The sequence below is a fragment of the Copadichromis virginalis genome, linkage group LG19 (genome assembly GCF_057382275.1).
Source record: "Copadichromis virginalis isolate Kocher_CV1m ecotype Utaka linkage group LG19, C_Virginalis_male_GT1.1, whole genome shotgun sequence".
In the NCBI taxonomy this organism is placed as follows: Eukaryota; Metazoa; Chordata; class Actinopteri; order Cichliformes; family Cichlidae; genus Copadichromis; species Copadichromis virginalis.
Genome location: NC_140636.1, coordinates 20,427,720 through 20,446,902, shown reverse-complemented (window position 1 = coordinate 20,446,902; position 19,183 = coordinate 20,427,720). Strand labels below are relative to the sequence as shown.

Genomic DNA, 19,183 nt, shown 5'->3' with positions numbered 1-19,183 from the left:
TTGTTTTATACACTCAACAAAAATATAAACGCAACACCTTTGTTACTGCTCCCATTCCCCATGGGATGGTCGTAGAGACCTAAAATTCATTCCAGATACACAATATAACCATCCCTCCCAAACAGTGGTCACAAATCAGTCCAAATGTGTGGTAGTGGGCACATCTGCTATATTGAGATAGGATGCTGATCTGACATCATGAGTAGTGCACAGGTGTACCTCAGACTGCCCACAACAAAAGGCCACCCTGGAATGTGCAGTTTTGTCTCACAGCAAAATGCCACAGATGCCACAAGCAATGAGGGAGCGTGCAATTGGCATGCTGACAGCAGGAATGTCAACCAGATCTGTCGCCCGTGCATTGAATGTTCATTTCTCAACCATAAGCCGTCTCCACAGGCGTTTCAGAGAATATGGCAGCACATCCAACCGGCCTCACAACTGCAGACCTCGTGTAACCACACCAGCCCAGGACCTCCACATCCAGCAGGTTCACCTCCAAGATCGTCTGAGACCAGCCACCCAGACAGCTGCTGGAACAATTGGTTTGCACAACCAAACAATTTCTGCACAAACTGTCAGAAACCGTCTCAGGGACGCTCAACTGCATGCCCGTCGTCCTCATCGGGGTCTTGACCTGACTCCAGCTCGTCGCCGTAACAGACTTGTGTGGGCAAATGCTCACATTCGATGGCGTCTGGCACGTTGGAGAGGTGTGCGCTTCACGGATGAATCATGGTTCACATTGTTCAGGGCAGATGGCAGCTGAGAATGTCCCAGTTCTTGCATGGCCAGCATACTCACCGGACATGTCACCCATTGAGCATGTTCGGGATGTGCTTGACCGGCGTATACGACAGCGTGTACCAGTTCCCACGAATATCCAACAACCTCGCACAGCCATTGAAGTGGAGTGGACCAACATTCCACAGGCCACAATTGACAATCTGATAGACTCCATGCGACGATGTGTTGCACTGCATGAGGCAAATGGTGGTCACACCAGATACTGACCGGTTCTGGGTCCCCAGACCCCCAATAGCGCAAAAAACTGCACATTCCAGGGTGGCCTTTTGTTGTGGGCAGTCTGAGGTACACCTGTGCACTACTCATGATGTCAGATCAGCATCCTGATGTGGCACACCTGTGAGGTGGGATGGATTATCTCAATATAGCAGATGTGCCCACTACCACACATTTGGACTGATTTGTGACCACTGTTTGGGAGGGATGGTTATATTGTGTATCTGGAATGAATTTTAGGTCTCTACGTCCATCCCATGGGGAATGGGAGCAGTAACAAAGGTGTTGCGTTTATATTTTTGTTGAGTGTATGAAGGAAGGGACCACCACAGCAGAGGTATTGTACCACTCTAGCAATTTTTAGGTGCTGAGAAATAAAAAGGAAAAGTAAGGAAAAGAATATTATTTTTTCAGTGTGCCATGTTTCACTCTCTTACATCAACCATAATCCAGAGTGACAGCTGTTGATGACCTACGCCACATGTATGCCAACAGCAGCGCCTCAATTATACAGCATGAAATTGTAACTGTCTGAATTCCAGTTGAACTTTTACAACTCCATGCCTGTTTGCACTTGAACAATGTTAAGCCCACCACGAGCCAGTGTGGGCACTTGGGCTGCCGTAGGTGGGTTTACGCAGAGATGGAGAACACTGCTTGCAGGCTCTGGAATCTCATTAAGTATATTGTTTTGCCAGAATGAAAGCAGAGGTGTACTTGGCAACACCTAACCGCTTCAACCAAGGGAGTCAGGAAATCTCTGTGGCTTAGTAACATCTCTCATTGCAGAAAGAGCTTGTCAATGGGATTTTGGGAGGATATGCTGCTGCCTGTCACCGTGACAGAGGCAGAACTCACTTGACACAACAACATAACACTTTGCCTCTAAAGGAAAAGTTTGTTTTCTCTTTTTTTCACTGATTGTAGTTTTTATTAGGAATTGCAGCTTAACATTCCCATGAATTTGTTGTTTCCTAATGAACAATGCGGTCGTGGTCGTTGATTAGTTAGCTTGAAAGGTTAATTTATATTTTGCATGGCAAATATTGTCTCAAACATTAATTTCCAGCTAGTAGGAAAAAAGTGAGAAATTGACGTTTACCTGTGCTTAAGTGTATAAACTTCTTAATTGCTACAAGATACACGTTACAGCAATTATTGTTGTGTGTGTTCTTGTGTTCTTAGTTGTATTGAATTCAGCAAACATTTCCACTGTGAGGCAGATTCCAGTCACTGGAATAAACAATGATTGCATAAAGGTGGAAATGATTACTTAGGCCTTTCTTACTTTGGACAAATCAAGATTGTATCCAGATTGATTTTAGAAAGGCCTATACACTAAAAAGCAACATGAAATCACATTTTGCACATTTGATCCAAACCACGTTTGGTGGTTAGGTGGTTTGAAATGTGATTACAATTGGATTTGTTCAGATGTGTCTCACTGTGGACACTTGAGATGCACAAATCGCATTTAAAATGAGCTTTTGCACCACTCACTCATAACAGTGGTGTCAAATCTACAATGACAGATGTGCTGAGAAAATCCATGCAGCTATGCACCAAACATTATGGAGAACATATTGATGGGTTTGTGTACAGGTTTGGTGATGTTTAGAAATACAAATCTCACCTGATTACTCTCAGTCTGTGTCTACAATCTGGAAAGAAACCCCAACATTTTCTGAAAGAGTTTCAGTATTCTTAAGTCAACATTCAGACACTGTGCATGGAGAAAGATTCCAAAATTGCAATGCCTATCAATGAGTTTTCTTAAAAAGCATATTGGCTTAACATGAGTTATCATTAAATAGATCATAGTTTATGACTGAATGGAACACAGATGATCTGAATTTATAGAGACCCAGATTATTTGGGATGGAGGCAGAAATTGGCTCACCGTTAGAGTGAGTGGGGACATGTATCATCCCTACAGCACTGAAAAAGTGATCATTTGAAAAACTTGATGCGAAAATGTGTCAGAAACAGTGTCCACAGTCTAGATGGACCATGACATAGAGGTGAAGAAATGTAATCAGTTGCGCTCTGTTTATCTGTGCCAAGGATGAGGACCCCACTTCAGTGTCCCCATTCTGAGCAGCAGGTGATGTCTTAGATCTTGAAATCCAACTTTATTTCCTCTTTTCCCATATTGACAGTGTTTGTAGATATATTAAAGTATCTTTATTCATTTGAATTAAGCCAAAACAATTAATTTACTATTGGTACATGTGTAATAGTTTTACATTGCAGCACAATGAGCCATTAGCTTGAGTGACACTGACAAAGTCATTAGAAGTACTTTCTCCTGCTAAGAATGATCAGAAAACTGCAGACTGTGTACTCTGCAGATTGTCTAGGGTATCCATTTCTGGTTTCTAATAAAAATACTTTCACTTCTGTTCATTTGGAGAAACATAAAAAAAAATGTGAACAGACTAAAAAGTATCAACATGGCTACACTGAGTTGAGAATATATTTGTTTTCCATAATTTTATGTGAGCAAACCATTTAAAGAAGCTTCACATCTCTGGAGCTACTGGCAGCTTTTAATGGAGATACTGTAAAGAATGGCTATTTTCAGAGATCAAGCCATCTGCTTTTTTGTTATGCTCGACTACTGCGACACAGTGCTTATTATCCAGTATCGAAGTGACACTATTTAATTTGGTGTGTCTTGTCCGCTGCCATAAGATTGCGGATCTTTAGAGGAGCCTTGTTTTTGCAGAGACGCATTATTCTACAAGAACAGTAGAAATTGTAATGGGACTTCAAAATTGCTTTTTGTTTGTGCACTTCACCTGATGCAGCCTGAAGCCAGAACACACAGTTTTTGCCTAAATAAACACTCTGAAACCAGCTTGTGTCTACCTTTCTCTCCCTCACTTTCGGTGCTTTTATCTGCTCTCATTAGGATGAGAAGCTGCAGTGGGCTCTGGGAGGACATGTGCTATGACATGGTCACAGAATTTTAATGAGGAGATTTATTAAGAGCTGTATTATTCCACCATTCACATTTCCTCCCTTTATGAAGCTAAGAGATTTGGTCAGGGAGGCCTCTTCCGAAACATCTTGGACCTGAGTCAGCCTCTGTTTGACCTTTTTAGATACATCTTTATATGTTTCCCCTTAACTGTGAAGACTGAAAAAAATCCACTTTGAGTGATGTAATCATCAAATCGGAAAGCAAAAGGTGTTTTTTTTTTTCTTTTTTTCTGCCCCTCCTACACTCTAAAGTGCACTTTCAATATAACCGTGTGCTTTTGGCACCAGATACCAAAACTGTTGCTTAATTCAGCATTTTTATTATTTTACTGTTGTTGTTTTTAGTATGACCAGATGAACATAACTTCCTATTTCTAACAGTGGGGTTTTTGTTGTGCACCTTCTGTTTTAGGTCACCTAACAGACTCAACAGATGTGATTGAGAACCACATAGAAGAGTGGTTGTATGAATAAAGATGAATCAATATGAGTTTGGATACCTGACCTGACCACACAACAGATGCTTTTACTGTGAGTACAAATATAATACACAAGAAAGTATAGTCATTCAAGCTATAGTGGTAGAGTCTAACTTGTTAGTTTACTTAAGTTCTGTACTTAAAGTAGGAAGAGAATATTTCCCCACCACAACCACACGTTGCCAACAAAAATTTACTTTTGAACCCTGCCAACTCTCAGAGCTCTGCATCAAATTAATCCTTCTTTGAGGTTCACTTTTGCTTTGCATTCAGTTTCTACTAATCTCCCTCGTAGCCTCTTCCAACATGTTTATTTTTTTATTTTTTTGTATAGGCAGAATTTCTTCAGTTATTCATATTTTCCACCATTTCTTTGAAAATACTTAAAAACAGAATGTTAACTGAGCTTTGATTTTCCCAGGAGGTGCAAATTGATGATAGAGTTTCTGGGGTGCTTCAGTGTTTTAATTTCAATAAAAAATGGAGTTGTAAAAGTTCAAATGGAAAAGAAAGAAACAAAAAAAAACCCTTTCATTTTGTGCATCATTTTGTCATGTTAAACACTTTGACACTCCAATGTGCCAAAGCAATAATAATATCAAGACCCCTTTAGCTCATGTTACAGAAATGACTATGTGAGCAACTCCTAACAGTTTCACAGTTACATTGTGTATGTGTCCATGCACAAATACAGGCTTAAAGCACCAGACTTGCTTGTGGTTCTCTAAGGATGGAATTTATGTAGAGGCTAAATTGGCACTAAATACCACATGATGCCCTTCAATGACCTGTCAATTCAATTGTATTTATATCACACCAAGTCATAATAACAACCACCTCAAGCTGCTTTATATTGTAAGGTAAAGACCCTAGAATAATACAGAGAAAATGCCAACAATCACACGATCCCAGGACAAAAGGCATACTGTGGAAGAGAGCCAGACATGAATATTAGCTAATGATTACATGCAAAGCTTCCATTGCAAACTAGTTCATGTATTTATTAATTCTAGGTTGGACTATTGTAATTCATTATTATTAAGCTGTGCTATAAGCTCCTCGAAAAGCCTTCAGTTGATCCAGAACACTGCAGGGACTAGAAAGAGCAAGTATATTTCTCCCATATTTGCTTCACTTCATTGTCTCCATGTTTAATTGAGATTCCAATTTAAATCTTTCCTCACGTACAAGGTCCTAAAGAATCAGGCCCCACATCTTATCTTAAAACATCTTATCCTCACAGTATCTTAACAGACCACTTTGCTCTTAGACTGCAGTCTTACTTATGGTTGCTAAGGTATGCTTCTTCCTGCTCCTTTTTGAACATGAACGTTATTTGGAGTTGTGGTTGCTCGTTTTCCTTTTGTTTTGCTTTGTTCATTTGTCTCTTTTAATTCTATTTTGTTGTACTTTTTCAACATGTTCAAAATGAAGATTCAATCAATCAATCAATCAATAAGGTATCTAAACATAGAATGGGAGATAGAGCCCCTCTACTATGGAACCAGCTCCCAGTTTCACTCCTCGTGTGTTTAAGCACTACTGTATTTAATCATTAGTAATTATTAAACTCTGTCTGTCTATGCCACGGTCTGTATTTTGCCCCGTCTCTCTGTTCTCTTCTCTTTTCCCTCACTCAACCAATTAGGGCAGCTTGCTGCCCCTCTCTTTGCCTGCTTTTACCGATGGTTTTCTTCTTGTTAAAAGGGAATTGCGTGATTGTCTGGGTTTCTTTCTAATATTGTAAGGTCTTTAGCTTACAATATAAAGTGCCTTGAGGGAATTGTTGTTGTTAATTTGACCTATATCATTAAAGTGAATTTAACTGAACTCATAAAAGTAAAACCATATCTGCTGAAATCCATATTTGTTCATCTTTTCTGTCAAGCACAGATTCACACATTCTTCTTTCTGGCTGTTGAAGCAATTTGAATAATTTTCTTTGACAGTAAACATTCACTTTTTTTTTTTTTTTTTTTTTTTTTTTTAGCTCATCAGCTAGCTCATCAATGACAGCTGTAATTCTTGGCTGTTTGACATGATGTCTCCTAGTTTCTTTTTTTTTCATTGCCAAAGATGTTTGGAGACTCTTTGAATTTCTTCTCACTCATTATGGATGGATGTATTTCCACCATGGCAGCACGGTTGTACACTAGCTGTCTGTTTGTCATAAAATAATCTATAGCGTCTTATAATTTGGAGAATTAAGGGGACAAATAACAATAATAACAAATTTTCCAAATAAGGTATTACCCCTTTTTTCACTACAAAAGCATTCTATTTGCTAGACCTTTACACTATACTGTAGGTGACAAGAAACCTTTGGTGCTGGGGGGTTGGTTTTCAGGGCAGTAAGTGTTGACCAATTCACATCCATAGTAGGTCTTGGACTGGTTGCACTGATTTATTTTTAAGGTTTGTGGTGTTGATTAGATTTACTGACTGAATTTGTACCTTTATACTAGCTTTAGTGGCTACAGGTTGGAAATCAGCCATATAGCTCACGTACCATCTGCTTATATCTTGTTGATCTCAGTTGGCTAAATCCACAAAGAGCAGTGAATATTGTAGTAGCTGGAGCTCACAAAACAAATTATCAGGTGACTTGCTTCCCCACGCTGCACTGCTAGGGTGCAGGGGTCATGTAGTACTAAATCTCTTACTCCAATATTTAGACGTTTGTAAAGGAAAACAGTGTATTCGCAGTACAGGGCACTCCACCACATGCTCAATGAATCAGGAAGCAGCACATATCCTGCATAAAGTAAGAAAGCCACAGTTTCAAAACAAGCTTGACGAGGGAGAGGCAGTAAACACTGACCTACTGCAGTAACATACAGTGTTTGTTCAATTTCTCCTGATTTGTCAGAGTAACCTGGTTACTTCTGCATATGTAAAGGGTAGATTTGCTAGGTGGCTTTTGTGCTTTTGTTTCTGGTGTAGCTGTAACACATTGTGTCTCAAATGTGTGTGATGTATTTTTCAGATAGATGAACGAGGTCCCGGGTTCCATTTCTCTTCTCATAACTGAAAATGACAGGAGGACACAGGTTAGATATTTAATCTGCTGCCCCATTCGGTTTTGCGGGAAGAATTTGCCAACTCTTGAAGGCAGAACCATTAGGAAGGTTATGATGGTGAAAAAATAAATATTACTGAGACAAAAAGAAAGACAAGAAATAGACCAATGGATGGGGATATGCTTTTGTTGCTGTTTTGTTTAATGCAGCTAAAGTGTGCTTACTGAACACTTTAAAAAGTAATACCTTTTTGATTGAATATTCAGGTATTAATCCAATCACCAATATATGATGTGATGGAGGGGGAATGTTGTGTGTGTGTGTGGGTGTGAAATGGTTTTTGGGGGCTTTTTTAGTTTTATCAGAATGGTGGGGATCCCATAGCAAACAGCTGGTCTGCAGTTTGCAGCTCCTTGTTGATGAATAAGTTCAGTGGAGAGTGGCCAGATTAAGTGGGGTAGAAAGGATACCATGACCCAAATAACCACAATTGTGACGAGTGCACAGAAAGCACAACACACCTTAGCCTTTGCCGGACCCTTCTTTCATTCACAACATCCACCATGATAATCAAACATATCATAAATCAAAAGTAATTTTAGACAGGTTTCAGTTCAGTGGATGTCAGGGACCTCACCAGTTGGCAGGTCTGAATTTGAATGTGGTAAAATGTTAGCTTGGCAGCATGAATGTGAAGCACTTTTTAAATAAGCATGAATAGTTAGCATCACATAATCTTAAAGGGAGGTTTCCAAAACATCAGAGTCCACGACTCCAAGGAATGAAAGCTATTTTCAGAGCAAAGGCAGGCCTGACCTAGTATGGGATGACTGCTTATATTGAAGCGATTGTTGGTATAATTCTCTCTCTCTGGTGCTCAGTGTATATTTTGTGAGGGGTTTTTTTTTATAATCCATAGCATTTCAGTAAATCTTCTTTTCATTTCTCATGATGTTTAAGATCAATAGGTTATCATGTCTTTTTAGACCTCAGAGATAGAAATCATATAAATCCCCCTGCTGAGTCCATGCGGAGCTCTTCCCGGGTCAGCCCAGTGTGGATGTTGAACTGCTATCAGGCATCTGTCAGGGATTGACCGTGTGCAGATTGTGCTTGCTAACTTAAAAACACAGAGCATATGTGTGCAGCTCTATTTTCCCGATAAGTCAGTCACCCAATATCTTTCTTAGAGATTATTTCCTATGATGTTGAAAAGGCTGAGCAATATGTCAAAAGGTATGAGACTATACAGGAGCTTCAAGAGTCAGAAATGTAACTGGCAGTAATAACAGAAATAAACACAGCTTTTTTTTTTTTTTTTTTTTTTTTGCCTGTCCCGTTTGGCTCTTTTGCCATCAGAATTGTTGTCTAAAGGCAAAGAAAGATGCCCAACGGATTTACTTTACCAAATTGATCATCCCAGCCTTGCCATAATGGTCCATTTGATTCACCTTTTATTGTTTATTTTATTTTCACTTACTGAATACGGGACAGACTTGACTGGGGGAAAGAAGGGGAGAAAGAAAGAGGGAAAGAGAAACAGCTGAGAAGAGGGACGGGGGAGAAGGGCAAAAGACAAAAACCAACAGAATGAGCAGAAAAAAAAATGCATATATCAATCACCTGGATCACCTGCTGAGAAAGAAAAAAGAAAACAAGCAGAAGAGAACAAAAGTAATAGAATAAACAACATCACAATGATATATGGGAATATGACAGTAAATACTAAATATTAAACATTATTGTGCAGCACATAAGATCAACAGAACACAGTGTGCTTTGAGGTAGGAGCCAAAAAGGGTGTAGTTTGTGGGTGTGATCACCCGTGTGTACACCTGTGAGCATGGACGTGTTTGTTTTTTGTTTTTTTTTAAAGGTTCCTTCATGTAATGAATGAAAATAAACACAGCTTTAATGTAACTTCAATATAAAAAAAAATGTAATATCTTCAGATGTTAAAAGGTTGTGCTGGGCAGCCAGAAATGAAAAGGAAAAAAAAAACCACTGTATAATAGATAAGAACTATCCTCCATTTTATAGAATGAAAAATGAACAAACATACAGCTGACTCGGTTTTCTGTGAAATGTAATAAAAGTAAAGCAAGCATAAATACACTATTTAAATGAACTAGCCTAAAAAGATTAGCTGTCATACATTAAAGCGTTTCCATACCAAGGCTTCAAATACTGACATCCTATCAAATACTGCTTGCTTTGCACAAATAAGTCCAAAGGATTCCTTTATCTAGTCAATTGAAGCCTTGATGTGCTAGCTACAGATAAGGGTCTTCTGTCAGTGAGTAACAAAGGCCAAAGGTAGCCAAACATATGAACAGTTTTGGAACAGAAGTTCACAGTATAGAGAATTATACTGCATAGTGTTCACTCCTACCAGTAGGAGAAAACTGAACCTTTTCATTCCCTTAAGAAAAATGTCAAATTTTCTTTTCTCCAAAATGTGACATTTACCCAGTCTTCTAAAAACCATCCTGTCACAAGCCCTCAGCCAGCATTTGTACTGCTTACATTGCAATGATGTGATGATATGAATCACTTCTACAGGAAAAACACTCAGCAAAGCCCCCAAGCATTCTGATTTACAAAGTTGGATTAGAGTCTTAAGCTATCTCCCCAAACTCTTCCCCTCCATTCTTGTTCTATCATTTTCTCTTTCTGGGAGAAAATTGGCATCATTTACTGCTGTCACCGCGGAGCTCATTGTCCCCCATTATCCCAGGGACAAAGCTACCGTGACATTGAGTTAATCCGTGCTTGTTTCAATTTAGCTTTCGGGGGGAGAAAACAGATAAAGAGTTCAGGTAAGGAGGCACCATACCCCAGGCATAACAGAAGAACTGAGCTGATTTCTATAAGACCGTCATGGACATGTTTGTTTTTCTGTAAGTTGTTTTTTTTTTGCTTGGTTGTTTGTTTTTTTGACTTCAAATTGCTTCATACTTACTGTACAGTATAGAGTAACAAGACAGATCAACTAAAACTAATCTTTTAGACAATAAAAGGAAAAAAGGTGTTGTGGCGCATCAGTTGGCCTCACCACAAAAGGTGAAGCACAAAACAGTGCTACTGAAGTTAGGCAGAAGCTTTAGGAAAAACTGGCAGTCCTATCTATACTGTTCTGCTCTTCCACTGAAATGTAAACCATCATCAGTAAAGCTCACTGTCTTAGATAAAGCTCTTTCCAGAAGTCTAATTATAGCAAGTCCAATAAGCTGAATTGTGAACCTAGAGAAAGCTTACCTAATTATATCCACAGTATTTACCTAAGAGACCAGAATTAGTGTTGAGAGAGTCAGAAAGTTGATCCAAATAGGTCTGCCAAGTAAATGGCTTTACTTGGCAGACCTATATTTCTCTTCTCATTCCAAAATGTGGCATGTGTTGTTTTATTTTTAGGTTTAGCTTTTGGACAGTCTGTGGTTGCTGACTGGGCTTCGTTTCAGTTCCGCTCAGTTAATATAGGTCAGATCAGTAAGGTACGTTTTATATTTTATATTGAAGTCCAACAATCCTCTATGAACAAGCATTTGGCAACAGTGGGGATGAAGAACTCCCTTTTAGTGGAATGAAACCTCCCCCATAGCTAGACTCAAGGAGGCAACTATCTGCTGCAGCTGGCCAGAGTGAATGGACAGGAAAGACAGAAAAGAAGAGCTGTTTATTTGAGATACTAGTTCTGGAGCTAGCCATATGGAGACACATGGAGAAATATTCATTCACTTAAGACAGCATATTGTCCTCCAGTGACATACCTTCTGTAATTTCTTCAGAGAAATGGGAAACAGAGTAAGCTAGCCTTATTTAAAACCTAAAAATACCCTTCCCAATATCTATATATCTATATATAGCCTATATCAAAATATAAAAGTGAAATTTAAAACAATAAAATAAACCATCATTTTAAGACTTCATCATGTATTATGACTAGAATTTAGAATTATTAAGAATAACTGTTTATAAGGGTGCTTTGTTTTAAGTTTCAAAATAAGTTATTTTTAGCACCCTTAGAGTAGTAAACTGTACTGTAATATTTTCCTGAAAAAAAAAATTTGCTTAATGTACCGTTTATTGTGACTCCAGCTGAATATTGTAAATGCCTTTGAGGCAAATCAATATTACCAGGAAGTTTCTATACACTTATAGTATAATACAGCATTGTCCTGAGGTACATTAGTCCTGAGTCACACTCTCTTGCTTGAGACTACCCCATAACTCATCTGAGCAAAATCAAGACAAGCATCACATCCCGCTATTTATCATAAATTCAATGTAAAGGATGTAAACTGTAGAGTGATATTGCAGAAAATCCAGGAGACTGGAGACTCTGGAGAAGCACAGAGACTAGTGCGATCGTGGCTCAAGAGTTGGGAGTTCGCCTTGTAATCGGAAGGTTGCCGGTTCGAGCCCCGGCTTGGACAGTCTCAGTCGTTATGTCCTTGGGCAAGACACTTCACCCGTTGCCTACTGGTGGTGGTCAGAGGGCCCGGTGGCGCCAGTGTGCGGCAGCCTCGCCTCTGTCAGTGCGCCCCAGGGTGGCTGTGGCTACAATGTAGCTTGCCATCATGGGTGTGTGAATGGGTGGATGACTGGATATGTAAAGCGCTTTGGGGTCCTTAGGGACTAGTAAAGCGCTATATAAATACAGGCCATTTACCATTTAGTGGCATCATTGAGCAGTAACTTCAGATGATTAATTTAGACGTGGTTTAATAGTTATATGTTGTGTGGTGTGGTTTCTGGTGTTTATGTGGCTGAGGGCAATGTTAGCAACTGGTTAGGTCAAGCTAGTGGTCATTCTCAGGGTAGTTGTTAACATTTTGGTAACTGTCCAGTACAAAGGATAGCTGAACTGTGTTATTCTAGAAAACTAAAAAACAAAGCAAAGGAACTAAATCTTTGGTACGTAGATGAGGACATGCAGATTGAACCTGTTAAAAATAATTTTATAACATAATTATACTTCTATAACATATCATTACACTTCAGTTTTTGAAATGTTTCACTATAGATCACGCTGCTTTGTAATTTTTACAGTAAAAACATTGCTGTCGTAGAATATTACAGGCGTACTACAAAATTAATTTCAAGCTGGCAAATCTAATAGCCAATAGTTTGAATTCCTCTGAGAAACAGAGTTTGCAACATTGCTATTAAGAATGTTACCTCGAATAGTGATTCTCAAATACTGAGTGCTGGTCTGCAAATGTGTTATCGGATGGGAGCTAACACCTCTCCACCCACACCATCCCCGGTCCATTATCTTTAATCATAACATGAGCTTAGGCAGACAACCGAGTGTGGTACAGTAGACTGTGGATGCATTTATGTGTTAAATATAGTGTTTGACACACAGTGCACTCATAGACACCAGCAAATTTAATTTAACAGAGCAATGTTTCAATCTAACAGATATCTGTCCAGCATTGTCATCTTGTCAGCTTCACTTTGAAAATGAATTTTGTTGTCTATCCCAGGAGTTTGTCTTGATGTATCCTGCTCTTTATTTTCTTTATTTGGTCCAGCATTCAAATATTCTTTTGGAAAGATATATATTTGTCTGATATTTTATGTGTTTTTCATCTTTTGACATTTCCACAGAGGCCTGTTCAGTCCTCTACACAGCAGTATTAGACAGCTTTGGTCTGTTTGGCCCAGCCTGAGAATACACTGGCTCTCAATCAAACAAATCACCACCACCTGAGTGATGGATGTTCTGTTTATTGTTTGTGCTCTTCTTTGAATTTTTATTTGAAAATTCCTGACAATGATTTTTGTTGAGTTCACATTTTAAGGAGCTACTTATGAAGTTTGTGTGAACCTTTTGTCTGGCCTTTGGCTTTACTTCAATTTGTGGTACAGCACCTGTGCAAGGTGCTTGTACAATGAGCATAATATGACCCATATATTAGGTTCATTGTGTCAGCCCCCCTTTTGACTCTAGAGATGTCGCCAGGAACAAAGGTAAAGCTGCAGGCATGGTGTTATATGGTACTGTGCAAAAATCCAGAGTCACCACTCATTTCTTCATAATTTTCTTCAGGAAAATTGGTAATAGGAGCAGAGTTTGTTTGAATATGTGCAAATATACATTGACTGTTTGATCCTTTGAATTTCCCCTTTCTGTATTATGCTTGAATGGCTCACAGGACACACTGGTGAGCGGCTTAACAAAATAAACGAACAAGCAAAAAAGGAAAATAGTCAGGTATTGAAAATGAGTGAGGAAGCAGCCATTGTCCAAAGAAATCTTTGAAAAACCTTCAGAAAGCCTGGAGAACTATTGCTCGAAACTAACTGTTAATAAATTAAAAGAAAGTCTCCTTGGAAGTAAAATATGACGAAATGAGAAGCTCGTGAGCCACAAATACTATATAGGTTTGTTGCAGACTGTTTCCCACTTTGATCCTACATTGTACATAATCATCAAATAATATCACAACATTTTGCTTTAAAACAGTAAACCTGGTGTTTTAAGATAAAATATACCTTCCCCTACCTAAAACTACTAAAGTTATTAAACCAAAATGAAGGGCAAAATATTTATTTCTGTATGACCTAAAGTCCATGCTATATGTTTTCTTTTAGTAGGTCATTCAGGTTGGCTCAGGCTATAATGTCTGCTTAAGACGCTTTGAATACTTTGAATGACTAAATCTTCTCAGAAACCCTGTATTAAGTATGGGAACAGAGCCATATGACCCTACTATAGTTCATCAAGTAACCCTGTAGGTTATGCCTACCTCACAAAGCTTCTAGTAACACCTGTATCCCATGTAAGCTTATGTGACCTTCATTGTGACATTTTCTAATCTGAGGGTCAATTATTAAGCAGATATTCAACATGTAAGAGCAGTATTTTTACCAATCACACATTAGATCAGAAACTGATGATTAGTTATCATGCTTGTAATTTCTTAACCCATTGACAATACTCAGAGTTATAGTTCTATAATAAAAGACACCTCATATTACAGGAACTATAACCTAAAACAAAATTCTTTTTTATTAATATACATCTTGTTTCTAATCTGGCTAATGTAGAACTTTTATAGAACATGAAAAGAAATAAATCATAAATCCTTTTTCAGCAAAAACCTTTTTTTCGCAACATTTTTGTCGATAAATGGCAGTCATTCATACCCGTGTGCTGTAGCAGGTAACAGTGAAGTATCAAAGTGCCTCTTTTAATTTGAATTTAACTTAAAATTACTTTAAAGTGCTCTAAGGTCACAATGTCTATGTAAAATCAACCTTGAAAATTTGCAGCCAGGAGAAGAAATGGCAAATTTGCTGAACCTGGGAATGGCCTTCCTATTCTGTCCCATCCCAGCAGGAAATCAAAAAGACGATAGCAAGTTAATATCAACTTGCGATCTATTGATTGCACTTGTCAGCTTTTACAATCTGGCCTATTCTGTTGGTCTCAGAGTTTCCTGGTAGCTGAGGTGAGCCCGTCCTCTACCTGACAAACTGCTACTCCTTCAGCTGTCCAGTTCTCACCACTACCCGACTCATCACCCCTCTTAAAGCTGCACACAAGAGCGCTATCACGATTCACTAATCCTGCTCATTAAGTCAGGCCCCTGGGCTCTCATTACTGTACATCTATTCCCACATGCCTTGTATCAGACTTCTAGCTTTCATCTTTGGCAGCATGTGCAGATGACATGAATTTGCCATGTGCAATATAGTATGTGTGTCAGGATTTTGATGTCTCTGTCAGCTGCAGGACCAGATAACATGGGAAAAGGCAGCTACTCTCACTTCATTTTGGTGGTGAAGGGAAAATTGCTTGGATTGCACTCATGCTGCTTGTTACAGACTCTCTGTGAGCTTCTATCAACGTTACTTTTTATACTATAAAGCTGGCCTTTAGCACACACTGTATTCACCTACGTTGGAGCTAAAGTGTTTTCTTTTGGACTCTGATATTCCTCTTTGAGTTGCAGGGATAGTTATAATGTTATGTGTGTATTTGCTGTTTGATACTGCACATTAAGCCTCCGGGCAGCATCCATCTTGCATTTATTGCTGTTATTCTTTGTGTTTTATCTTATTGCGCTATACCAAATTCACCCTGAAGTTCTGAGAGCACAAAAACAAATATACTTTTCATAGGCTGAAAAATTGAGTTTCCTTGACTTAATGCAATTCTGCCTGCTCTTCAGCTTGTGTAAAGGTTGTGGCAGAGTGGCAAGTGCTCGAGGGATCTATATTAACCTCCCTTTGAAGTTACCCATACAGCCCGTGAGCTCTTTGGATTTCCTTATTAAAAGCCTTTCTGATTCATCTCGGAAACAACTGAGACCAATCGGGAGCACCGTCGTCCAACCTGCATCTGAAAATCCTGGTGATGCATCATGCCCATCCAATCGCATAAAGCCCTTTGACAAACGGTGCTAAAATGCCAGTGACAGGCAGCAGGAGATGGGCTTGAAGAATGAAAATCATCCGCTCTCAGACTGAATCACAAAGTTGAGAAGCTTTGGCTTTCCGTCAAAAAATATGCACAGGCTGATGAGGTGTTCTATTTATAAATGACTGGTAGTAAGGATTTTTTCTAATCCCAGAGGGGGAAGAGAATAGATGTGAAATACTGTACCAGAGGAGTTAAGTGTATGACAAGGTATTACGATGAAAAACCAGGGGTTGTCTAGGTGATAACAGCTAATTATGACTCAGCAGTTTTCTTTATATCTTCCACAGGATGGAGCACAAGTTGTCATTTAAAACTGTGTAACTCTAGCAAATTGTTGGTACATGGGACATTTTGTTACACAATTTACTCTTTTATTTAAATATTATGTGTCTAGATGGGTGGGCTCCAGCACCCATGTGACCCTAATAAGGATAAGCGGATAAATGGATGGAGTCTACATGTGAAATTTTTTGATCTGGTTAAAAAAAGGTAAAGTCAACATAATATTTAATAGCAATAAGTGAGTAAAAATGGTTTCCAGTGTGTTTCACTGCTGCAACTGATTGTTGCATTTGACATATGGCAGGAAAAACAACATAAAAGTCACAAATGATTCCCAACATATGGGTACCAGCAAGAGTGAAAGGGATCATTTACAGAATTGTAGTGAAACCAGCTGTGACATGGGTTGTGGAGAATAACTTAATTGTTTCTCATACTCTCATAAGGAAGTATCTTTAAAGAAACCTTCATTTTCATTCTTTGTCTAATTTATATGTCATCACTCAATGTACGCAATATATTTTTTCACTCTTTCTATATGTTTTGTGGCCTGTTTGCAACAGTTCAGTTGAGCTCAGGCTGTTTTGGCTCCTATCTGTTCAAGGCCCCAATGAGCCCATTCTGTTCTGATTAGTCAGCTTCCAAAAACTGATTTCTGCTGATTCAAGAGACCATTAAAAATATTGTGCATAAATAGTAGATCCAGACCACCTAGGTGCGTTTCATGTGTCATGAACAAGTATCTCTCTATAGTTATTTTATCACAGTCTGATTTTGTTTTTCGGTCTAATTATATTTTAGACAGCTTTTGCAATACAAGTAAATGCACCGTTACTGCCCCATTAAAAAAATGAAAACTACCAAAGCTGAACCTCAATCTAGACCGCATCAACTGCAAAGTGAGGTATTTATTCATTAAAATAGCTTTCAAAAAGTGGCCCATCTACCACAGTAGGGAATGCATGTTTTCTACAAACAGTCACATAATTTTAAATTCCCATCTGTTGTTATTGCAGTAAAACTGATTTCACAGAACTGATTTGAATCCTGGCAGGTTTGGTTATGCACAAAAACCAGGTTGTTATTAAAAGAAAGGACATACTGTAAGTGGAGTATCTGCACAAGCCTGCACACTGATTTTTAGTTGTTTCAAGTGAAGCTCCTGTGATTGTCAAGAAATCTGTCCAAAGTTGTCCAAACTCATAGATTCTGAATTTTCTATTGCTCTACTCTGGTCCACATTATCACAAAACAACCATCGGAAGAAGTTATAGACAAGCAACAGATCTAAAATTTTCTTTCCATTTTTGTAAAATATACAAAGGGTTGTACTCTTCAAACATGCACATCTAAAGTCTTTGACACTAGAAGTCAGGCTATCAGGAGCCAAACAGACTCCTAAATTGACCACATGCTCAGAGTGGCAATTATAGACGTTTTAATTTGCCAATTTAGCAGCAGGCAGGCTCTCAAAATGTGTTTTCCCTCCCCAGTGCTTCATTGAAAGCTATAAAATAAAAACACTGAAAGTTGCTTAAAATAAATCAGCACCTTTACAACTAATGTAATGGAGCAAATATGCATGTAAATCTGGGCTGGGTAGATTAATTAGAAACATACTAGGAAAAGATTACAATCAAAAATACAATCAAATGGCTGATTTCTCTCTTTAATGAATAATCAAGAAGGAATGTTTATGTTGCTTAGTGAAAATAATATAGCAATCATGGCCTTATTAACTCACTGGCAAATCCATTCATCCATCCATGATGGGGGTAGGGGGTGTGGGGTGGAGTGGGGTTACTGGAAACTATCCTGTTGTTTAGACTGTGGGAGGAAGTTGGAGTACCTGGAAAGAACCCAAGCAAATGTAGGAAGAACATGCAAACTTCACACATCAGAACTGTGAGACAACAGAAGTAGATTCATAAAGTAAAACAAAACAGTCCTAAATCAACCAAAATCTTCATATTTTAGATTCCACAAAGAATCCACAGTGCACGTCAATGTTAGACTTGCTGTTTGATGGTTAGCATTTTAAAAAGAATGTGCTTCATGTGTCCTCTCCAAGCATTTTTTTCAGTCAAGAGTTTATTAGCAAAAAGTGTGATTAAACTGTCTGTGCTCATTAAAGTTGTTTACAATGTCACGAGTATATGTATCTACAGTAGATATGTGTATCTTGCCCAAACACAGGAAAAAAATGAAGGTCAAAAAGACGAAGCGTTACCTAATGATCTGAGTCACCTTCACTCCATTTAAATAAACTATATCAATACATATTGAAAAGGGAAGATTGTGTTAGCCTGTTTAAGTTGCTTTGCTGGCTCTTTTCATCTTCTTTTCAAGCTCTTTTGGTTAACGATCCTGGCACCTGCCAATATAAATTAGGACTGCTTTTCACATTTTGAAGCTGTGGATCTGTATTGAGATACCTTTCAGGAGGGAATAAATCCTGTGAGCCATTATAGGCAAAAGAACAAAGTATTTAGCTGAATTGAGGATGTTTTTGGGAGCACTGTTGTCCTGACAGTAGTTGTTGTCATGCCAAAATGACTGAATCAATTTGTGGCATAAGGCCACTTTTGCCCCAGGGATGTTTCTTTTTTTCCTTTTTTTTCAATTTTACACTTCATTTCATTTTTACATTAAACATTAGATATTACTGTCTGCTCAGTGTCTGAATGGCACCAAAGTAACATTACCTGGGGGTAGAAAGATGCACTATACTCATGACAGCCACCAGCCAATATCACAGAGGGATGCATTTTAAACTTAACCTGGCTCGCTGCTGGACAACACATCCACCAACCTCCAAGGAAAAAAAAAAAAAAAAACTCCAGATGGCCAATCTGACTGTGTCATCCAAACTGGAGTAAACATGCTCATACTTCTCCATGCCTAGACGTCAGGGATATATAACATAGTTTGAAGTTATAAGCAGGCCAAAGAACTTC

General features: G+C 38.6%; 1 protein-coding gene across 2 annotated transcripts in view; it reads left to right on the top strand.

The window, feature by feature from the left end:
* The window catches only part of LOC146685975 (leucine-rich repeat and fibronectin type-III domain-containing protein 2), a 138,920-nt gene that overhangs the window by 74,484 nt on the left and 45,253 nt on the right, over window positions 1-19,183 (top strand). The window contains exons 1-2 of one of the 2 annotated variants that reach the window (XM_085441278.1): window positions 2,750-3,127; window positions 4,421-4,539. The gene's annotated coding sequence lies outside the window, so the exon portion shown is untranslated. Of the gene's footprint in view, window positions 1-2,749; window positions 3,128-4,420; window positions 4,540-19,183 lie in introns of those variants that run through there. The other variant, XM_085441276.1, reaches the window with a different exon arrangement.